Below are 21,091 nucleotides of genomic sequence, written 5' to 3'. Positions count from 1 at the left end.
TAGATCAGGGAACGGCAACCTTTGGCACGCGGCCCGTCAGGGAAATCCGCTGGCGGGCCGGGCCGGTTTGTTTATCTGCAGCGTCCGCAGGTTCGGCCGATCGCGGCTCCCACTGGCTGCGGTTCACCGTTCCCAGCCAATGAGGGCTCCAGTAAGCAGCGTGGGCCAAGGGATATGCTGGCCAATGCTTCCTGCAGCCCCCATTGGCCTGGAACGGTGAACCGTAGCCAGTGGAAGCCACGATCAGCCGAACCTGTGGACGCTGCAGGTAAACAAACTGTCCCGGCCCGCCAGCAGATTTCCCAGACGGGCTGTGTGCCAAAGGTTGCCGATCCCTGGACTAGATGATCAGAGTGGTCTCTTCTGCTCTTAAAATCTATGAATTATAAATAATCCTAGGATAGAATTCTATTTGTTCTGTGGGTCAAAACAACCTCCTGGAGGGAATTTCAGTTTTGATGGAGTTTTTAGAGTCATTTCTATTGAACTCTGTTGGCTTTATCCCTATTCAATTCGACAGGGACTCTTCCATCAAGGAAGAGGAAGAAGTTTTGCACGTACAGCTGCGAGCACAATGGGGTCCTGGTCCATAACTGGGACTCTTAAGTGCCATCTTAGTGCAAATTAACAATAAGCATGCTACCGAGGTGTGACTCCGGGAAGGTCAGCGCTGCGTTCGGGAGGCAGATTGCAGCACGCGGAGGCAGACCCGAGTCAGCTCTCAATCAGCTCCCTCGCTCAAAACAGCGGTGAAGCTGCAGCATTCGAAGCGGTGGAACAGGCGAGCAGCAGGGGCTCGGGTGGGTTTGTACTGGGACAGCTAGCCTGTGCCACTGTGGCTTCACTGCTATGTTTAGTGGGCTACCCCAGTCAAAGCTAGCTCGGGGATGTCCACACAGGCTGCAGTCACCCCTCTGCTTGCAGGGTAGGCACGCCCTCACTTCACTCCAGCGTCTCTCATTGGAGAGAGTCCAGCGGAGGGCAACGAAAATGATTGGGGGGGGCTGGGGCACATGACTTACGAGGAGAGGCTGAGGGAACTGGGCTTATTTAGTCTGCAGAAGAGAAGAGTGAGGGGGGATTTGATAGCTGCTTTCCACTACCTGAAGGGGGGTTCCAGAGAGGATGGCGCTCGGCTGTTCTCAGTGGTGGCAGATGACAGAACAAGGAGCAATGTCTCAAGTTGCAGTGGGGGAGGTCTCGGTTGGATATTAGGAAACACTAGTTCACTAGGAGGGTGGTGAAGCGCTGGAATGGGTTCCCTAGGGAGGGGGTGGAATCTCCATCCTTAGCGGGTTTTAAGGCCCGGCTTGACAAAGCCCTGGCTGGGATGATTTAGTTGGGGTTGGTCCTGCTTTGAGCACGGGGTTGGACTAGCTGATCTCCTGAGGTCTCTTCCAGCCCTAATCTTCTATGATCTCCAGTGCCCATCACCTTTTAGCACAAACCGGGTCTGTCCCTCAGTACTCCTGCCCTCCTGTGACCAAATCCTGCACTGAATACACCCTGGCTGCCCCTAAGAGGAGCAGAGCTTGTCCTCTAGAATTCAAGCGCCCGGTCGCCAAGATCCCACACGTGGCTCAGAACCCAGGGTGTAGGAGCAGTCGAGGCCAGCAGCCTTCCCAGGATATTGACCTCCTGGGGATGTATGTGGATCTGCAGCAGCACTAAACTCCACAAGCACAATTCCCCCTCAGCCTAGCCCTGTGGCCGGCAGGTGTGCAGAGACTCATGGGGAGAGGGAACACCCCACAACATCTCCTCCAGCTCGTCGCATTAGAGAACAATCCTGCTAAGAGGAAGAAACCTAAGATCATGCCCAGTCTTCGCAGGGAATGGTGGAGGGCCTCAGCAGTCTTGTTCGGGGCTGATGCCAAGGAGACAGGGTTGCAGGGCCAGATCCTTTTTGACCCCCATTGAGAGCTGTGCCTGCTGACAGAGAGGCCGGGGTGCACTCATGGTCACATGTGGAATTCTTTTCAGAGGCACTTTGAGCTCCTAGGACAGAAGGTGCCGTAGCTGTGCAAAGCAGCAGCCCAGTTAAGGCTGCTTCAAAGGGCAGCCAAGTGATCAGGCACGAGACAGTGACTTGCTTCGCCAAGAACGAGAGAACTAGTCGACCACGTAGCTGGGGGAGGCTTCACCGAGGCTTGCAGAGGTGGGTTGCTCCTCACTATCGACTGCTTGGCTTCACGATCCATCTGTTTATCTACCTGCCTATCTATCCAGCCGCTGCCAATGGACATTGCCATTCTAGAATTTCTCTGTGGGTTCATGCTCTGCTAAGCAAAATGAATCCCAGATTGATACGGCCAGAGCCCTATCGCTCCTGCCCCTGCTGAACTAGCCAAAGTTAACACACGGCCCTTCAGCATTCACAACAATGCTCCACTTATGCTGACTCAAGCCACAGCCGTAAAGCCTGTTTACTGCTGTTTAAATTTGCAAAGGCTCCTTGCCAAGAGAAAATAACCAAGGCCAGAACTAGTTACATTATCACAGTCGTGCTCAGTCAGCCACATAAAGGAGCCATTTTTGAAGGAAAGGCTCACTTGTGTATCCTAAAAACTGCAACATTTGCATCGCAGGGGCCTGAATTAATTGTTGCATTATTGCTGGGAGCCAGTATAAATAACTGCCAAACTTCCTGCCCGGGAAGCATGGCTCAAAAGTCCAGCAGTTTAAAAATAAACAAAGCCAGTGGGGTGTGGAACTGTCCTATTAATAAAGGAAAAAACCCACAGAAACGATGTGCTCAAAGCTACCATGGAAACAGTGTGTTTGCAAGGGACCTGAGACAAGATGCTGCCCCATCGCAGGCGGAGGACAGGCTTGTGGGTAAGGGGCTGGAGTGGGACCCAAGAGAGCTGGATTTAATTTCTAGCTCAATCTTTCTGTGTGACCTTGGGCAAGTCACTTAGGTCCCTCTATGCCTCAGTTTCCCATCCGTACAATAGAATAATAATACATCCTTTGCCTGTCTTGTCTAGTTAGGTCTAGGAATACACAGAGGTCTTCCAGGGGGTATGTCAACTCATCTAGATCAGTGTTTGTCAACCTGGGGGTTGCGACTCCCACGGGGGTCCCGGGACAGGTTTAGGGGGGTCACAAGTGCAGGGCCAGCATTAGGGGTAGCAAGCAGGACAATTGCCCGGGGCCCTGTGCCACAGGGGGCCCGGCGAAGCTAAGTTACATGCTTCAGTCCCAGGAGGCGGGGCTCCAGCCTCAGGGGTACAATAGCCTGGAAAGGCTGAGAGCCACTGATTCAGATTGTAAGCTCTTAAGGGAAGTGACTGTCTCTTCTTATGTGTCCCTACAGTGCCCAGCCCACTGGGTCCTGGATCTCACTGGAACCTCTAGACACTTCCATGATTTTAGCAAGCATTAGCGTGCTCTAGCCAGTCCTCCAATCACTTTGGATTTTATTTTAAAAGCTAATCTAGATGCTAGAGATTGGAACCTCCAGAAGCTGAAGTCCTGTATGTCCAAGAAGGTCCCAGCACATAACACATGCAGCCTGCTCCCAAGGGGGAAGGGGGGGCACTTGCTGGGGGGGGGCATTCTGGATGAAAATGGCCAGTTTATGCAACTAACTCTCCTTGCACACGCAGTTGGCGGATTTGTTTGCACAGTGGCGACAGACAGATGAGCACAGCAGGGACACGGTTTAGGAATAGGCCCTTCCAACATTTTCCTGATGGGACATTTGAAAAAGTTGGGTGTTTTGTTTTAAAGGGACGCTCTCGAAGCAACTGTTCACACTCAGTGCTGCAGTGTCTGGTGATACACGACAAAAACCAGCTTGAAATAAAAATCACCTCCTGTGTTACTGAAAACAGAATTAAATGGAAATGGGAAGATTTTCTAAGAAAATGCTTATAACCACCCATACAGTTTGTTTGCTCTTTTACATTTCGCTCAGCTGGGACCGGGCTGGTCTGCTTCACTTCTTGTTTACAGTCAATTTCATTTCTTCCTTCTCAGGTGACTCCCACAAGTGATTGTTTCTGAGGCCTGGTCTACACCTAAAACTTAGGGCAACCTAGCTATATAGCTCAGGGCTGTGATAAATGTCATGCCTTGTGTGACCTAGGTTGACCTAACCCCAATGTAAACACTGCTAGGTCAATGGAAGAATTCTTCCAGTATCCTAGCTACCCACCTCGAGGGGGTGGATTTACTACATTGATGAACACCCCCCTTGCGTTGATGTACGACGCGTCTACACTACAGTGCTACATGGCACAGTTATGCCGCTGGAGTGTAGACAAAGGCTGATTTTTAGTTCCTAGCTGGGCAGGTGGCTGTGTGAGGTGGGAAGGGGGGGATGTTTACATTTAAAAAATGAGTTACATTTGAAAACAGTCTGGATGGTGCTGGTGGGAGCCTTTCTTCTGCGCAGCTCCTGCTGCCTGGGGCAACCTCCCTGTATTTCTCTGGAAATCCATCTTTCCTTGCATCTCTCCTCCTTTGCCTGCACCTCAGAAATGCTCCTCTCCCTTTGCTACCCTTGTTTCGCTTTAACACTGTCTCTCTCCCTAGGAAGTGGCTTTCAGGGTGCAGCTTGGCTGACAGGAGCTACACCGAATGACGCTGCATTTGGCCGTGATGCCCAGCCTGATGCTTCTGGAGCTCAGCTTGATTCCACTACTCCCAGCTATAGCCCTGCTGGCCCGTCCTGCCATCCGTGTATCTACACTGTGCTTATCACCGGAGTGTCTCAGCACGTGGTCGCCCTGCACCATTCCCCTCTCCCCTTGGAAGTGTGCAGGCCCCACACTGGTGAGCATTTCCTTGTGTGCCTTCCATGGCATGGCTCGGAGGAGTGCTCCAAACTGCAAGGGCTGTGCTATCAGCCCCTTGGCGAACACAAGATGACCACCACTGGGGACCTCCAGAGCTAAGTTCGTGAGCTGCTACAACTTGAACTAAAGAGCCACCACTCTCTGCTTAGGGGCTTTAACAACTGATGTCCTCTGTGGGTCAGTCCTGCAGGGGCCCCGCAGCTCACACGCCCCATTGGGTTCCATTCAATACTCCACACACGCATGGAGACAGGTCTGGCCCCACTTCCTGGGTGGCTTGTGCCATTGGTCTGGGTGTTAGAGGCAGGGAAGTAGGATCCCTTTCTTTACTGGAAACGCTTGCAGCTTTGTCTCACTTCTGAGATGAAAGCCCCTTTTTGAGGAGCTCTGTAACACGGGGTGACTTTAAGGAGCTTCTGCCAATTTCTAGTGGCACACTGATGCATTCGGCCAACTTCTGAGTGGAGTCTTAGGGAGCCTGACCTCTTCTTCCAGCCCACATGTAATACCAGCACAGACCCCTTAGACTTGCTGGGACTCTCACCCCCTTATCAATGTGCAACTTATGAACTGGACCTGTCACTCATGTCACTCACAAATCCAGGGGCCTACAGAGAGCTATGCAGCAAGAAAAGCCACTCCAGCAGGGGATGAGGGGCAAGGCAGGGCCATCCCCTACTTTCACTTACAGCTCCAGGCAGCTCTTCAGCGTGTAAGTTCAAACTACTGCACATGTTGCGACCCCAGCTGGAAGCAGGTCTAAGCTAGTATAAGGGCATGCCTACACTGCAATCAAACACCAGGGCTGGCCTGGGTCAGCTGGCCCAGGCTGTGGGACTAAAACTAGCAAACTAGACGCTTGGGGGCTGCACCCTGGCCTCTGGGACCCTCCTCCCGTGTTGGGTCTCATTTGGGCTTCGGCTCCAGCCCGAGCTCAAATGTCTACGCTTCAATTTTATAGGCCTTCAGCATGAGTCAGCTGAGCTGGGACAGCTGCGGGTGTTTTATTGCAGTGCAGACATGCCCTGAGAGTCCAACAAACCAGCCTACACATTGCCTCAGAATTTGGCTCATTCTGGTTTTAGAAACCATTCTGCTGGTTTTTCATACATTTTCCCTCTCTCTCTCCCTCATTCTTTATTCCCACCTGCATGAAAGCAGGCTCTCCACTGCTAGATCACAAGATCCTAGTACCTAGGGACAGACAAAGACCGATTAGGCCATTCCTGCTTCTGCCAATGCAGCCTCTGGGCAACAGGTGATCAGGTGTTAAAATGCAGCTATATTCAGTCCCAGTCGAGAATCCCTCCTGCTGCTCATTCGCTGCCCAAAACCAGGATCTTCCAGCTGCACACAGCTGGTTGTGGTGGAAATGATTGTGATGTCACAAACGGTTGTGCAAACATATTCAGACAGCTTCTGAAGCAAAGGTGGAGGGGCTCGGGGGAGGAGACACATTTTTCCCGAAAAAGAAACATGTTGTGGTTTTTCTCTTGCAATTTTGGACAGTTTCCCACCCTGTTCCCATCATGCTGCCCCGGCCAGTTGTGCCATACTATACGTACATGTAGAGGAAAAAATTCCTCCCTTTCTGCCAAAGTGAACGTAAGCCTGATGAATGGTATTGTGGTTAAATCACTGGGCTGGGACTCAGGAGACCTAGTTCAATTTTTGGCTGAGTCACAGACTCCCTTGACCTTGTGCAATGACCTCATTTGAATCGCTTTGTGACTCGGTTCTCCATCTGTGAAACAGGGATAATACTATTTCCTTTCTCCTGTCTTTTCTTTGTTTCACTTATTTAGCCCATACGTTCATCAAGGCAGGGGCTGTTCTCACTATATGTACATACAACGCCCAACACAATGGGGCCCTGATCTCAATTAGGGTCTGGACAGTGCTCGATGCACTGGGGCCCTGATCTCGGTCAGGGCCTCTAGGTGCTACCATAATACACACAATCATCCTGAGTTCAATTACCCTTATCTGAGCATGTAGAACTGATTAGCCACCAGGGATGACCTGATCATTTTCGGTAACTCCAGCCACAAAACACATAATTGCTCCAGATGAGGAATATATAGAGAGAGCGGATGAAAAAAAGATCCCGTGGGGTTTTTCAGGCCAATCCCATTTACTGATGAGGGCAAGAGAAATGCCGAAAATATGAGCTAAGCTGTATGGTTTGTCAGCAGCCCTCAGACCGCTTTCCTCTGCATGCAGGGAAGCAGGACCCACTAGCATCCCTCCGGAAAAAGGAGAGGGGTATCAACGAGAGTGCAGGAAGAATTGGGCTACAGTCAGAAAAGCAGCCGCTGGAGTCACCCCCCCCCCCCCCCGGCCTTGTTTATTAGTTTTAAACGAGCTCCGTGAGAAAGAGGGTGGTGATGAAAACACTTCTATTTTGTCTACTGTGAATATACAGAAGGCGCTTTAACCAGAGGCTTACAGATTTAAATGATACTCCAGCAGGTTAAATAGAAGTCTCTGAAGCCAAGTCTTTGGCTGGGGCTGTGAAAAATCACTTCCTCTTGTCAACTGGCCTTTTCTCAAAGCCGGGACTGTGCGAAGTTTCTGTCTCTTCTTGCGAGGCTGCAGCTTAGCGTGAAACTCCTAAGCCCACGAGGGAGCTGGCGACTCCACTTAAAGTGGCAACAAAGGTCAACAGCAGGGGAGGGCAGGCGGTGTGCTGGGGTTGGGGGGGGGGTCTGTTTGCTGGGGCATCCTGGAAAGCAAAGGGAACCAGCCCAAGGGGGGAGCAGGGAGGAGAGGCATCACTGCAGCCTGTCAGGGGAGAAAGAGCAGAATGTCTGGATTGCAGAGCTAGCCCCAAATCCCGCCTTGTCAGCTGGCCATACCTTGGAAACTTGCCGTCGCTAGCTACTGCCGGGGCTCAGTCTAACCTCCCATGAAATGTGAATGTCTTGGCTGAAAAGAAAGTGAAAAATATGTCAGGAATGTGTGTTTGGCTTGGCGGCCGGCACAGTGGATCACAGCCTCCAGGCGTCTGAGCCGGGCTTTGACGTGCAGGGAGTGCTCTCCGTCCGCGGCGAGGTACGCCGTGCTGCTGGACGGGCGGAGAGCGGGGGCTCCCACAGGACTAATGTACAGACAGCCTCCACCACCGCCTCTGAATGACTCAAGTGAGCCGGTTTCATGTGCAAGCTCCGGGTAGTGGGCCAGAGACACTGGACTTTCCCAGGGGCTGCCAGCAAGTCACCGGCTGTAAAAACTTAAAGCCCTTTCACGCAGCTTTTCAGTTTTGTGGCGTTAGCTGGACCTTTGCCAAACAACAATAATACTCAGCACTGACATAGCATATTCTCAAAGCCTTAACTAGTTAACTAAGCAACTCGTTAACTGGGCAAGTGTTAACTAATTAATCCCTGCAACACTCTCGGAGGCACCATAGGCAGGGAGCACAATCCCCGTTCCACAGGTGGAGAAGCTGAGGCACAGGTAAGCAAAGGGGCTTGCTCCATATCGCAGTGGTAGAAGCAGGAATAGGACCCAGGAGTCCTGTCTCCCATTCTCTGCTCCCATGCTGTTGATGGTATTGTTGCAGAAATCCCACAGGCCAGATTCTGATCTCAGCTGCGTTGATGTAAATTTGGAGTAAGTCTGTTGAGTTACTCCAGGTTTACATTCCTGGTACTGAGCTCAAAATACAGCTCCTCTTTCTTTATGAGACTAATGTGATCGTCGAAGGGCCCGAGGGATTAAAACCTAGGGCATCGCTGCTAAGAGGTTGGAAAGAGACTAGCTAGAGGGAGACTCGGTAGGAAAAGGTGAGGTTCAAGATGGAATAAAGGCTTAAAAGTGAGATGGGAGGAGAGAAGCCCAAACCATATCTTTCCCACGGCAGCAGCCAATCTGCTGCAGGGGTGCTAAGGAGCCCGAAGGAGAACTTCTTACAGGACCGTTTGCTCATTTCTGTCACACAGCAACACATGGATGTAGCGCAGGCTGACCCATGGGCACCGGGGTTCCCTTTCCAGGATCCAAGATCTTACAGTGTGTGATGAATGGTTCCTGACTTCAAGAGTCCTAAAAAGCTAAGAAGCTCTCCATAATTATCTCCTTCCTGGGGTTAGAAAGAGCCCTAACAGAGCCATCCCAGCCCAGTACCTTGCCCTGGGTTATTCTGCCTTCTCAGCAACCTGGGTTAACCAAAGCCAGCCACAGTCCAGCTCCAGATCAGAGCTGTCTGCAGCCTCAGTTTTCCTTTCCCCTCTTGAAGGCCCCACGTCAGTTTCACATCAGAGACAAGGAGGGCAGGATGTGTGACTCCCTCCTGAGTCCACTGGCACCACTCCAGAGAGGGTCAGGAGAAGCCCCATCTCAGGGGGCTAAGTTTGCTGCCTTCCCAGAACTCCCTGCTACTTCTGGATTGGGGAGAAAGAAGCTTAGTTTGCGACTCAGACTAGACTCCATTCAGCATCATCCCGCCAGCCATGCACCCACTCCGCGTGCCAGCTGAAGTCCACTAAACTCACTTCTTCAGCTGAGCTTTCCCTCGGTAACTTCTGCAAACAACCAACACCCCCCCAGTCACACGAGCATAAAACCCAAACCTGTGAAAATCAATCAAGCAGTTTCTCCTACAGGCTGGGAAGGAAAGAAGTGAGAGAGATTGTTACTGTTATTTTGGTAGGTGGCGATAGATAGACGGACAGAGGGGTGGTGTACATGGGGATGAAAAGGTAGACAGACAGAAGAGTGGTGTGAATGGGGATAGAGAGGTGGACAGAGGAGTGTGTATGGGGACAGACAGATATAGGGGTGCCTACGGGGATGGAAAGAGAGATACAAAGACAATGCAGTGTGATGGGGAGAACTTCAACTCCAAAAGCTGCATGTTGACTTTAATCAGCACAAGGGAGAAGGTTTCCCTTCTTGTGTTTTGCTATTTTTTCAAATAAAACACCAACTACGTCTTGTTTCTAGCCTCGCCCCAGCTGTAGGACTCCCACCATGGGGGATCCATATTCCTGATCTACTCCTGCAAAATGCTGATTTCAAAGAGGTTTTTCAAACCAGTAGTTTTCAATACAGCTCAGATCAGGCCCATGTCCTCCCGCAGCTGGAGCTCAAGAATTTCCCGGAGCCATGTCAGCTCTCCATTAGCTGGTGAGTTTAGTGTGCCACAGGGCGGGTGGTTCAGCTCTTGGTGGACATGTGCAGCTGGAGCACACACACACACACACACACACACACACACACACACACACACACACACACACACACACACACACACACACACACCCTTCATGGGGAGATCAGACCCCAGCTGGGCAGACACTCTTCACATCTACGGCACGGCATTCTCAATATCCTTTTTGAGCCCCACATCTCAAGTATTTCTCCTTCACTCCCAGGTGTGTTATTCCTTCCTGGGGCTCTTCTGCAGCGACATTCTAGCCACCACCGCTGCGTGGGGGCTGGATGACAGGGCTGGTCATAGAATTCAAGTCTCCCACAGGGCAATGAAGAACTTTAATCCTCAGAACAACCCCTCAGGCCTTTATTTCTAAACTTCTTATACTGAAAACAGTGGGAACTCCAACAACAGAGGACTGGCCCATCTGTACGGTCAGTACTGAGTTCCACTGTTAACTGTGGCCAGAAATTAGAGTACAACCACCACTTGAAGGCTGTTTAGCGTTCACAACTTCATAGACCCCTGAATTACAACACCTCCAGCAGCTGGGCTCCTATCATTCAGAGACCCATAGAAAAACTGGGGTTGGAAGAGGTCTCTTCCGGATCATCCAGTCCATCCTCCTTGCATGGTGGAGGAGATATGGCTGTCATCTTGCAGCCAGACTCTCTCATGCTGTGATCTTACCAGACCTCAGAAGCTAAGCAGGTCTGGCCAGTATTTGGATGGAAGACGACCACAAAGAAGAACCCAGGTTGCTGAAGGAAGTTAGTGATTCAGTAGGTAGCAGCCTACTTCCAAGACAGTACCAAGTCAATGCCTGGTACAGTGCCAGCAGGCACTATGCTACTGCAGATGCTGTCTTTAGATGAGACTTGAAACCGAGATCCCCAGTAAAGATCCAATGGTAGGTTTCAAAAGAGTGGAGGTGTTAACTCTGGTGTCCTGGGTAAATTCCCGTTTGGGTAATTCCAGTCTAGCTACTGACATTCCTTTTTAATTTCAATTCTGTACAGGCTTATTCTTCATTTCCTGTCTTGCATGGGAGGGTTGCATTGTTGCGTGCTGTTAAACAGCCACCACATACCACCCCCAGAACTGGCTGCATTTCAGTGGTGGATGAAGCAATTCCAGTGTACACTAGCTTGCAAAGCCCCTTGGAATTAGTTGGGAAGAAAGCCGCCGTTCAAAAGGCAAGGTGGTTTTATAAAATTATTATCATCATTCCTGAGAGACTGATGACACTTCTCTAGCTCTAAATTTCTCCTACAAAGAGATAAGAGGCATTTGAGTTTCCCAGAAGTTTAATAATCGCATGGTCAAACCCAGAAACATTTCTTAATCCCTTTCTGACATTAATCCATTTCCTGGTCAAATAAATAAAAAGCAGAATGGGAGCACCTGGCCCCTGCATCACCCTTTGGAAAGTGGAGTTCAGAGAAAGCCCAGTCTGGGACCAAAAAAAACAAGGATAGCATTTAACAATTAGAGCTTTGATAAATCCTTTCTCCTGCCTCCATGCAGAGAAGCAAAGGACTTCTCTTGGAAAGTATATTTCAAAACTACCCTCTCCCACTCTCTGTGCAATGGATGGGGGAGAAACACTTCAGAGCCCCAGGTAGATATAGACTGTAACTAGCACAGTTTCCAAATTACCACCGGTGGGGGTGGGACATGCACCTCAGACTGGTAATGTACCCAAAACGGATTGAGTTGAGAAAGCAAGACAGGTTCTCTAAGCCAGGCAGTGCTGAGCTCTGGCTGGGAACTAGTAAGCAATTGTACATTGTGGGAATCACCTGGGAAGGAGAAAATAAATGATAAAGGCCTTAAAATTGGACCCCGTCTCTCACTGGGAAGGAATAGAAATAACATGCTGCTTTTGACCGGTACTAGGGATGGGTGTTTCATTGGCTGCACATAACACCAATGAAGTCGAGCCTCACTCCTAAAGCTTGAACAGAACCATTTGAGGAGGTCTGAAAAAGGCGTTTCATGGTTTGTTTGGTTTTTTGCTTGGGCTGCTTCCGACCACTCCTGGGAGCAGAAGGGCTGTTCCCAGGGGATTCTTGCTAGTGAGGGTTGGTCACTTCTTGCTAGTGATGGTCCTGGCTTATGACACATTTGGAATCCAAATTTGGATCCACATCTGGGTTTTGCCCATGGTATTTATCTTTATCAGGCTTCCACAGGGAAGCTCAGCTTCAACTGTAACTATTATGAGAGAACATGTTTGCCCATCGGGTGTCTGAAATCTGGATCTCTATTCTGTCGCTTGGGCCTAGCTCTAGCGCTTGTGTGTTTCCAACGCCAAGAGACTGGGGTAGTCCAGAGACAGGTGAGAGAAGAATCTGCACTTTTGGGTGATCATCCAAACATTCTGAGCTTTGCTCCTCGCTCCAGCTCGTGCAATCTTCGTGAGAGAGGCACCTGCCTGGTAAAATGAGCCCAAATTGTGGCTTTAGCCGTACTTTCTAGGACAAGCCATGATTTTCAGGGAACGAGAGGGAGGTTGTCGGTAATGGTGGAAATGGGAGGAAGACATGGAATGTGGCTCCCACCAACTCTAAAAGTTACCCATCCAGATGCCCAATTTAAAATGATTGCATTGCTCAAGGTGACTTGGGAAGGCAAATCCTATAATTTCCATAATTTACTTTTGGGACAGCTCAGAGTCAAAGCACCGTGACACTGGGGAAAAATCAGCCACAGACATTCACTCTGGTCATATCTCAAGTGTCAGCCAACTTTATTTGAGATTTTTCCCAGGAAATAAAAATAGGCCATCTGGCCGATAAGTAAGATGATGGAGATGGCCAGTTTTTTAGATTCTTTCTTGCCCATGGTAGCAATCAGAAATAGATTTGAAATCTGCCGAGTGGGCTTACGCCGGGCCAGGAACCATTGGGATGGACTGGCACAAAACAAGATGAGAACTAACTTTAACTGGCCAAGGTGGAAGAGATCAACTTCATACCAATTCCCTTGAAGTCAATGGAAGTCACACTGGGGATGGATGACTCCAGTCCATGGCTTTGAGAATGGAGTTCTGCACGTGGCCATCAATTGCATCTCCTCATTCCAGAGGCACTACATTTTGCTTAGTCCCCAGTACACATTCATGTGGATGAATATCACATTTAGAAGAGATGTGGTGCTCCTCAAAGGAGGCAGACTGGACTGCACAGCATAGGAACAGTGCAGTAACTGGAGGGAAGACAATTTTGGGGGAGGGTCTCACTTGCTAGTGGGACACAAGCCAATATCACAAGAGCTGTCACCACTGCCAGTGCTCTTTGCTGCAGATCCTGGGAATGATACCCACCTCCACACCCAGGCTTTCCTGCGGGCAGTGCCCTGACGGGTATTCTTACATATATGCCCCAATAGAAAAACAACATGGAAGGACCAAGCCTGCTTCTTGTCAGCAGGGAATGGAGAGAGGAATATTGTTGTTGGTTTTTACTCATGGGAGGTGCTCAGATATTTTACTGATGGGGGCCACAATGGGCCCTAGATGGCTGGCTGGCTGGCTGGAATGGGTCATGGAAACTGAATGACCAGGAGCATGACAATCGGCAGGAGAGCATGTGGGAAACTCGTGCTGCTTCTGCCTGTGTCTGGTGGATTAGAGATGGAATATGCTGCAGAATTTAGGCCCAACCCAGAGCTGGGGAAGTGACATATCCAGGGATGTCCCATTATAAAGAGAGGGGCTCGATTTGATTCTGAATTCAGATTTCAAACACTCCTGAAGTTTGGGGTTGTTCAGGTCCAGGATCTGGTTGGGGTCCATTTCATAGTGCATAAACAGAAGACTTCACTTTCAGGGCTGTCAATCTGGCACCTTTTCAACAGCATTAAATATACTTAAAATTGTACAAAAATTACTCTAAAAAACCCCCCAAGCCTGCAGTGGTTTTAATCTCCTACATGAATCAGAGGGCCTGGGATTGACAGCAACATCTTTGTGGGATTGTAATAAAAAATGACTTATTTAAGAAATATTAATCGTTCATTTTGCTGCTAAATGCTCCTGTTTGCTAAGGAACTATCTGTTACCTGAGTGCTCCGATAAATCTTCTAAGGTAAAATTATATGTTAGATACTGCCAGAAGGGTACATTTAAGAATGCTTCCCAAATTATCAACTGCATTAATCTTAATTACTTTGGTAAAAGTAGAGTCTGGCATTAGGGCGAACTAAATTGAACGGGTGTTTGTTTGTCTTTATCATATCGCATATTTGAGATCATTTAACAGAACGGAGATAAAAGGAACATGGGGCAAGAAGGCAGCGAGCAGGCTTCCTAATGAAAACGATGGTTTACAAAGGACAAAAAACCGGCAGAGAGGGACAGAGGAACCTCTGGGGTTCGCAAAGCAGCAGATTTGCCACTGAGTCAGCACCATTCACTAGAGCGATATACAAGCAGCTCAGTATAGAACCGGGATGTACATTTTCCACTGTAGCACTGTAAAAAGAAAATAAACAACTCCTAATTACAATCTCCAATGATTATAGGATTAAAGCGGAAGCTCCATCTCTTGGCTTCCTGATGGCAAGTCTGTTTTGGTGACAACTATGGGGACGGTCTGACCCCGTTTCAACTGTGGATCTCAAAGTGCTTTACATTCATTAATGACATAGGCCTCCTAACCTTTCTGCCTGTTCAGGATGCATCAACATCCCCACTCGATACGTGGGTGAAATGATGTACAGGGACGTGACATGACTTGCCCACAATCTTGTGAGTCAGTGGTAAAGGGAGGCCTAGTTCCCAGGTCTCCTGACTCCTAGTCCCCTTGTGTTAACTAACAGACTGCCCTCCTCCCCAGAGCTGAGGCTAAAACCCAGGAGTCCTGGGGCCCAGTCTCCTGCTCTAACGACTAGACTCCACTCCCTCAGCCAAGCTGGATAGGTTTCCCTGACTGAAAGACAAAGATTGGCTCATTATGTGGAACCATGAATATTACAGATAATGTCTCATATTTTCACAACCAAAGTCAGTTCTAGGGCCCTGCCATTTACAGTCACACATGCTTGCAGGCAGCTGAGAGGCAATTCGATTAGCAATGAAACACTCCAGCTTTTGAGGTCTCTCTCTAGATCGTGTGTGCCCCCACACAGCCTGCCTGACCTGCTTCTACTGGCTGTGGGTACAGTGAGCTCACCCAGCAGCAGCTGCCATGACCTGCAATTAGAAAGCGGTGTGGAACCAGATCTTCATTCAGGCTAATTAGACATGTTTGCTGCCAAGCGACCCACAGTGTCAATAGTAGAGGATAATAAGCAGCTTCCTCTGTTTGCAGGAGCCATCATTTTAAACTCTCTCACTCACACTCCAGCAAGCAAAGCATTTTCCCAAGTGCCGAAGGCAAACCAAGAACTGCCTACTTCATATTACAGGACAAAGCCAGGAATTCTAACCCCTGCCACCCTGCTAGAGTTTTCACCAGGTTGCTACATCACACAAGGATGCTATTGTTTGGCAAGAACAAAGGTATTTTATGTATTTCTATGAATGTCCCTAAAAATAACCCCCAGAATTTATACTTGGAAGCCCGTTCCATGCCTTACACTTGCAGAACAGATTCTTCTGCTGATCGTCCGGTTAAACATCTCTGCTTAAGTCCCATTGACTACTTGCTTTTTTGGTTCACAGCTTTATGAGTCCCAAAACTTCAATGAGACTTAGGCACTTGCTTAAAGATAAGCACATTCTTAAGCATTCTGCTGCAGAGAGATGGACTTAAGCACATGCTAAAAAGCTTTGGTGAACTGGGGCTTTGGATAGGCATTAAATATTGCTGATGCTGCGAAGTCTCTTAATCTATCCAGGTCTGTGTCATCTGAGAAGTTTCTTTATCATAATGGAGTTAAATGGAACAGGCCAAAGTTTCTAAAGTGGCTTCTAGTTTCTTTGCGCTTGCAAAATTCTGGACATGGAAGCAAATACGTGCAAATAACCCTCTGGTTATTCTAACCCTATTGTTCTATGATTCTATGAAATCATATGGTCGGATTTGGCTGGGTTTGGGGAGGTGGGTGATGCCATCTGTCTACAGATATTTGAAGGGACCATGACACCATGAGGAGGAGCAATTATGTGGTATGGCACAAGGAGGAGAGACAATTAGGAGGCATGGCATGAAATTAAGAAAGGGAATATTTATGAGGAACATCAGGAACTCACTCCAGATAGGGAGATGCAGAATGTGTGGAAAAGTCTCTCAAATGAGGGGATGGATGCCCCGCCGCTTTGGATTTTTATTTATAGACCGGGTGAGACAGTAGTAGAAGTGAAAGTGTACTGGGGGTGTGTAACCCACACACCTCCTGGGTGTGGTGTTTTGTCCCATCTAGTGGCACCGAGGCCACTTAGAGAGAGAGATTAATGAGTCTGCTCTACAGCCTTAGCAAAGTGCCATATAGCTTTTAGCTCATGTGTAGAGGCTCATGCATTTAGCTCCAGAGGTCCCAGGTTTGATCCCGCCTGCTGACGACCGGGGTCTGTCACTGTTACAGGTGCACTGGGAAACAATGGTGCCCCAGCAGGGAGATAGACTGAATGGCCACATGGGTCTTTCCCATCTCTCACTCCTATGATTCTGTGAAGTCAGTCACTGTGTATGCATGTACTTCTCTATAGATCATTACTATGGTGTTGCTTCTTCTTAACGTTACCCACTGAAATAAGTGGGAAAGAATCTCATTGCCTTCAATGGGCTTTGAGTTAGGCTCTGTGGGCAAAAAAAACTTGACAACAGTTAGGCAGCTGAGACCACTGCCTGTCACACTGACCAATAGTGTCTCATTGTTTCATAAATTCCCAGGCCAGAAGGGACCATCATGATCATCTAGTCTGACCTCCTATAGAACACAGGCCAGAGAACTACCCCAAAATAATTCCTAAAGCAGAACTTTTAGAAAAACATCACATCTTCATTAAACTGCCAGCGATGGAGAATCCACCACAACCCTTGGTAAATTCTTCCAATGGTTAATTACTTTCATCGTTAAAAATTTATACCTTATTTCCAGTCTGAATTTGTCTACCTTCAACTTCCAGCCTCTGGATCGGGTTAGACCTTTCTCTGCTAGACTGAAGAGCCCGTTATTAAATATTATTCCCCCATGTACATACTTATACACTGGAATCATAGAATATTAGGGCTGGAGGAGACCTCAGGAGGTCATCTAGTCCAATCCCCTGCTCAAAGAAGGACCAACACCAACTAAATCAAGTCACCCCTTCACCTTCTCTTCACTAAGATAAATAGATTGAGCTCCTTGAGTCTATCATGATAAGGCAGGTTTTCCAGTCCTTTTATTATCCTCATGACTCTTCTCTGAACCCTCTCCAATTTGTCAACATCCTTCATGAACTGTAGGAAATCGACGCAGAGTTCCAGCAGCGGTCGCACCAGTGCCCGATAGAGAGGTAAAGTAACCTCTCTGCTACTTGCCAGTCCCCCGTTCATGCATCCCAAGATCACATCAGCTCTTCTAGTGGTTTCCTCCACTGTGTCTATCTGTATCCATTTTGTTGTCTCTCTTCCTTTACTTAGCTTGTAACTGATGTGGGGCAGGTATTGTGTTTGTCCAGCACCTGGCACAACAAGGTCCTGGTTCAAGACCAGGGCTCATAGGCACTATGCTAATACAAATAATAATGAATAATGATCCAAGCCTGAAGGGCAGATTGTGGTAACATACCCCCTAAGTATCATCATAAGGACAACCCGGGTGAATGGATGAGACTTCGGGGCAGCGTGGAACCCTTGTTCCTTTAATGTAAGGACTGGAGCTACACTCAGCCCTTTGATTTCATAGGCAGCTTCCCTTTCCCAAACCTTTCCCTTTAATATCATGGTGGAAAAACAACACACACTAGCTGACCTAAATACAGCTCTCAAGTGAGTCACTGCAGGGTCACGGGTCAGCAGCTAACTCCTCACTCACTCAGGCTGTTACATTTTTTGATGTCGAGGTGAAGGAGGAGATGCAGCCACAGTGTTTGATAGTGATGCCAAGTGAAGTCATTTGTTTGTGTTGCCATATTATTGACAGCAAAACCAAATCCATTCTACAGGGGGGCGGGGTAAGAGGGCTGTAGCTGAAATAGCCAAGGGGCTGAATACGGCACTGGGTTATTTCGTTGTTGTTTTTGTTGCCATATCAGCTGCTGTCCCACTTTCCCAAGATACGATGCCGTTTTGACACACGCTTCCCTCCGATTATCTCCTGGCCTAAAAAAACCAGTGGAACGATTCCCAGACCAGTATCACATTTCCTTCCTTCTGTCTGCCTGAGTCTGGGTCCGTCCCAGGCTGCCTCCCCCTCTGTTCTTAGTTTAAGTTCTGGTCATGTAGGGACACGGATGTACAGAGAGCTTGCAACGAACAAGCACATTTCTCAAGCTTCCATTAACAAACTGGGGCCCTCCCCCCGGCCTTCGGGGGTAGGGAACACCGTTGCAGATTGAGCCAGCTGATTTCTGCACCCAGCCACCCCTTTTGTTGGACTGGTGCCTCGTTCTAGAGGTGGGAGGCAGTGAATGTGGACCCCCAAGTGAAAGCTCCATTGCACCATCACATTTAAAATGGGGTACCCAGCCCTCAGTTAACACAACCCATTGTCAAACGTGGGGTATTTCAAAATGGAGGGAGGCACTTTCATCCCTAGGTACCTTTAATATTTGCAGGGCCTTTTGTGGGGCGGCCTGCTGAGACCACAGCTCATCATGCCGACCAGTAGCAGACCATCATTTCCTTGTACTCTGCCATCGGGCTGTGTCCAGTGGTTGTCTCTTGTCTTGGATTGTGAGCTCTGTCCCATTCAGGGACTGTCTTTGCTCGCTGTGTCTGTACAACACCTCGCGCAATGGGGTTATGGTCCATGACTGGGTCTCCCAGCATCATGGCTGGGTCATGGGCAGCAAGACCTAGCAGTCGGAGGCAGAGCCCACAGTCATGAGACAGGAGTCAGGCTGGGTCAGGATAGCAGGAGGTCAGAGGCAGGAAACACATTGGTGGCCCGGACCCACAAGTCAGACGCCTGGAGCAGGAGGCGCACAGCTTACAGCAGGCTAGAGCCCAGTCGTTCAGTCAGCTTTCTGCCCTGTTGCTGGCTTAAGTAGGACCAGTAGGCCTATCAGCCGCTCTGGAGCCCCGCCAATCAGACTTCAGGGGCGGAGCCTCACACTGGGACTGGCCTTCCTTGGTCCCAGGCGGTGGGCTGGAATGTGGCTGGTCCCATAAACCCTGCAGACCTGGGCTCGAGAGCCAGGGCTCATGACACTTCAGCACTACAGCTAAATAAATAAATAAACAAACAACAGTAAGAAGAGATTGAAACACTGCTCTTTCTGGACATTTCCCAGAGCACTGAATCCTTGTCTCAGGCCTCTCTCTAGTCATGCGCTTAAGCATTGCAAACCTGAAACACCATGCAGGTTTGGAGCCTACAGAAGAGCCCTATGGAAAATACCGCTCAGAGTTACTGGGCTTGCCAGACAGAACTGGTTTGGTTTTGGCTAGTAAAGCTATTGGACCTTGATTCTGCCCTCCAGCGCTGCCTCCCTGGCTAACTAGCCCGTCTCCCTCACCACTTCGCAACTGCAGGCCTTACCAGTCCCTGGCCCTCACTAAGTCTTTGTCTCCTACCCCACTTCCCAGGCTCCCCCTGCAATGTCATAAACCTTGGCAGAAGGGTTTAAATTCTCACTGAGTATTTCCCGGAGCCCTGGGGCTCGGGACTTCAGCCTCGTGGGTAGTGCTGGGGATGGACGGACTCCTGAGGGTTTGAAAAGATTTACCAGAGCTCTGCTCCAGACAGCTCCGGCTGAATTTAAGCCCTGCTTTGTAGCAATGCCCAGCTTCCTGCTTTTACTATCCAGGAGACGAGAGAGAAGCAGGTTACACCGTCCTAAGGGATGACCGTGGGTGCATCTCCAGCGTACAATGGGCATCTCTAGAAGGCATTTTGCCCCACAACCCTGCTGGGGCAGTGAAGCCCTGCATCACCCCAGCACAGGCCAGCACACAAATGATATCACCTTGCCTTTGGGAAGTAAAGGAAATGGAGAATTGCTTCAGGAGACTGAGGGTAGCTTAGCCAGTTACTCCAGAGCCTATTCTGGGCGGTGCTGGGAGCACACAGTGGTTTGGTGCTCACTTTTGCCCTCCCCCAATCCTGCTGCTGCTCTGTGCAGATCCAGTCCTCCTGCGCTGCAGAATAACAGTCACGGAAGGCCTGAAACGGAGACAAGGATCCGCCTGCCATATGGACTCCCAGCCATGGCTCCTTTTCCCTGCTTTACCAGCAGCTGGGTGGGGAGAGTGGCATAAAAGTCTTGTGGCTGGCTCTGTGCCTCTGTAAGATCACCTTGATGCTGCCTGACCGGCTAAACCAGCTTTGGGGCTGGCTCTGGAGGAGTTCGGAGAGCCAGCCGGTGTGCTGCTCGGGACAATAACCGAAATTTGCTGTGAGATTATCACGCTGATCGCAAACCTGGATCGGTAACTTTCTACAACCACAATAATAATAATAAATGATCAACAGCAGCAGGAGGAGACTCACTGACGAGCAAGGAAAACAAACACGGAGCTGCTCCTATTTTTGTGCTTTGCTCTGCACTGGACTTCGGCGAGTAGGATCACACCATTTTTGCCCACGGCTCTCCCCTCCTTTGCCCGTCACCCGCAGACAGCATTTCCTCCTCTCCCTGTTGATGAAACAGTTTGGATCTAGCATCCTTCAAATGGCATGTCCCCCCTCCTGACTCAATCTGAAGCTCCCCTGACAATGTCACCACTGTGCATGTTTGTCTACTTTCAGGCTCACTAATGCCCTGACCCCATCTCCACAGTAATAAATCCCACATCACCACCACTCAGAGAGGAGAAAAAACCCAGCTGCCTCCAGCAGAGAAACTTAATGCAGGTCACCTGCGCAGCCCCAAAGACAAAGCTCTGGTTTGCTATCAAACAGAGAGGCAGGAGAAATTGGTTAGTCTCTAAGGTGCCACAAGTACTCCTTTTCTTTTTGCGAATACAGACTAACACGGCTGCTACTCTGAGAACTACTGGGTTAGGAAGAGTAGGGAAGTTCCAGCAGGGTC

At 49.3% G+C, this 21,091-nt stretch overlaps 1 protein-coding gene across 3 annotated transcripts in view; it reads right to left on the bottom strand.

Moving 5' to 3' along the window:
* The window catches only part of ZNF469 (zinc finger protein 469), a 195,200-nt gene that overhangs the window by 21,100 nt on the left and 153,009 nt on the right, over positions 1 to 21,091 (bottom strand). For 2 of the 3 annotated variants that reach the window (XM_043526273.1, XM_043526272.1), the window contains exon 3: positions 7,664 to 7,733. The exons of the other annotated variant lie outside the window; for it this stretch is intronic. The gene's annotated coding sequence lies outside the window, so the exon portion shown is untranslated. The remainder of the gene's footprint in view (positions 1 to 7,663; positions 7,734 to 21,091) is intronic. 3 annotated transcript variants of the gene reach the window in all.

The sequence above is a fragment of the Chelonia mydas genome, chromosome 12 (genome assembly GCF_015237465.2).
Source record: "Chelonia mydas isolate rCheMyd1 chromosome 12, rCheMyd1.pri.v2, whole genome shotgun sequence".
In the NCBI taxonomy this organism is placed as follows: domain Eukaryota; kingdom Metazoa; phylum Chordata; order Testudines; family Cheloniidae; genus Chelonia; species Chelonia mydas.
The sequence above is the reverse complement of the archived record's forward strand: the minus strand, read 5'-3'. Positions and strand labels throughout refer to the sequence as shown.